This window comes from Lactuca virosa, chromosome 5 (assembly GCF_052849685.1).
Source record: "Lactuca virosa cultivar CGN04683 chromosome 5, Lactuca_virosa_CGN04683_v6, whole genome shotgun sequence".
NCBI classification, from domain to species: Eukaryota; Viridiplantae; Streptophyta; class Magnoliopsida; order Asterales; family Asteraceae; genus Lactuca; species Lactuca virosa.
In genome coordinates, this window is record NC_136430.1 from 10784672 (window position 1) to 10787499 (window position 2828).

Sequence of the window (2828 nt, forward strand, 5' to 3'; positions counted from 1 at the left end):
ATGACTTCGGATGTGATTGTTGAACAGAGTTGACTGCGGATCTTCGAAGGCTGCGGTAGAACAAGTTTAAGAGGGTCACTTTTATGATTCAAAAATTTCCCCCAAAGTGACCTCTTTAACTTCTCTTCAGTTATCAAGTTTTAGGAACTTGATGAGAATCCACCAAAACTTTCTGACATTCTCCAACCAGGTGATTCTCCTTAAAATTTCGAACTTGACTTCGGCAGTTGTGTGTTTTAACTTTTGAACTGCGGTTCGACAAATTTCAAGTTGCTTCCTTGTGAGACGATTCATGGAAGTCATAGGAATGAAATATTTGGTTTCATTGAGCTTTCGCTTAAAGATGACTCCAAGAACAGGGAAGTTTGTTGCACCCAAAGATCTTTCTTGATAACCTTCAATAAGCATTGGTGCAGGATCAAGTTGTGGTAGATCAAACTTTTTGGCCAGGGCAGGGTGAATGTTTGCATCAATTTTTGCGAAGTCACAGACAGTTTCCCTTAGAAATGTGCTTGCCCTTTCAAGTGTTATCTTTATCTTCGGATACTTTTCGGATTTGTTTTGGAACACCTTTGCTATCAGGAAGACTTCTTCTGGATTCATGCACGGGAAGTTAGCTTGGGTGCGGACGTAGTCCTAATTCCTTCTTGTAAGAGTATACTGGATAAAGTCAGCTTTCATGAATTTCCGGGGCTTAAATTCTTGACTGCGGATGGTGTATCATTAGACCAAATTTTCTCTATTGAAGAAGCATGTTTAGCATGAAATAGATTGAGTCTTTCGAATTCCATGGGCAGTCTCTTGTGATCAGGTAAGCTGCGGTCAAACTGCTCAAATACAGTGAAGTATTTTGCATTGGGGGAGATTGGAATATCCCAGTAACCGTCAGATGGGGGTTCAGCATAAGTAAGATAGGGTTTATAGTCATCATCCAACAGTCTTCGGTGGGGATTGATCCAAGAATTGACTAAGGATTCATCCATGGTGATGTCGAATCCGTTTTCTCTCCAGATAAGCTCAGAAAATTTGGCTGCTTTCCAATCGGCTTTCTTCTGTTTTGTTGCGGGAGAGTCATTGGAATGTTCAGATGACATGTTGGATGCTAGGTTCTTGAAGTGTGGAGGAGTCTCCGGTCGCTCAGGAGAAGGATTATATTCTTGAATGATTTCCTGTTGCGGCGGTGACTGATGGCTTGGATTCTTGTGAGGAGATGGTTGTGGTGAGGGAACTTTTTCATTTATGACAGGGGGGCTCCTATGTTGAGAAATGTTGTTTGAATGATGTTCTTCATCACTTCCCCCTCTCGAGGAATGCATAACCAGGGCTTTCTTCAGCCATTGCTTAAGACCATCGACTTTAGCACACACCTCCTGGAATTGAGCTTTGAGTACATCAGCCAGTTGCTGATTGTTTGGGATGGTGGTGTTGAAGAGTAGTCGATGAATCTCCTTGGTAAGTTGAAGAATCTCAGGACCATGAAAGTGGGAAGATAGAGAGCGTTGAATTCTGTTGATGGTAGATTGTAGGACCGAGATGGTGGACTCATAGACAACATGAGTTTCATCTATCAGCTTCTTTGAGTGAGTGGACTGATCCGCAATGGCTGTTTGAATATCTGCCTTGATTGCGGATACCTCAGAGATGAGGCACTCCGCATTAGCCATAAACTGCTTATGATCAGCCTGACGACTTGTATCTAGGGATCGGATTCCCATTTTAACTTTTAAATAAATTCGCTCAGCAGCTAGTCGTTCATGAGTTTCAAGTCGTCCAATTCTTTCAATAAGTGACTGCGGTCCCGGCAGGTCTTCAGGTTGTGGTTGAGTGGGCTTAACCGTAGCAAGAATCTGATCTACTTTGGCTTGTAGACTTAGAAATTCTTTTCTGGATACTACAATCTTGTTTTTATTCTTTTTCTCTTTTGGCTTGGAGGTTGAGTGTTGAGAGCCACTCGAAGCTTCTTCCTCATCGAAGATCATTAAATCGTCATTAGAAGGGGTAGGTTGAGTTACCTCATTGAGATCAAAGTCATCGAATCCAAACGTAGGTGCGGAGCTAACTTCTATTGCGGTGCCATCATCTTGAGAATTTCTAACAGTTGGAGTTGGAGGGAGTTTTGATGTACCTTCACCACCAAGAGTGGTATGAGTGTTGCGGACTGTCTCAGCCATTGTGGACATCCACTCTTGTACCTTGAGAATGGTGGTGACAGTATTGGCGTTGTTAATAGCGTCAGCCCAATACTTTGCCACGGTTTCAATCTCCTGCTGTTTCTGTTGAAGCTGTTTGGTTGAAATGCCCTACAGAAAGCGGCATATTTCTTGATTTCGGATTCTGAGACCGGATTGTAGTGTAGCCATGAATCATTTGATTCGTCACCATCAAATCCTTGAAAACGCACTGAGGTGTCCCTCGGGTCCACGGATCCTTGCACAATGGTGCTCACCGTGCCTAAACCACCTGGAAAAGATGTAAGCATATTAGGATTTCCTGAGCTTCCTCGGTCTCCTTGACCCGTGGTCAAGTCTGGCCTTGGCTCAGTTCTGGCAAGGGCGGAAGAATTGCCCTGCGGTTGGGAAGGTGTTTGAAGTGTTTGGGTTATAGACAAAAGGATGGAGTTCAACTCCTCGGGTGAAAAGAAATGTAGAAGGGAAGCCCTGGAGACCTTAGGGCGAGAAACAGTTCCATCCCCTTGGGAGTGAGCTGGGGGTGAGTCTCCATGTTCAGTTGAAACAGACACACTTTCTGTGTCTGAGTAGAATTCGATGGTTGAAATGAATGGGTCTGCGGCCACCCCAAGGACTACCGGAGCCTTTTGAGATGCTGTG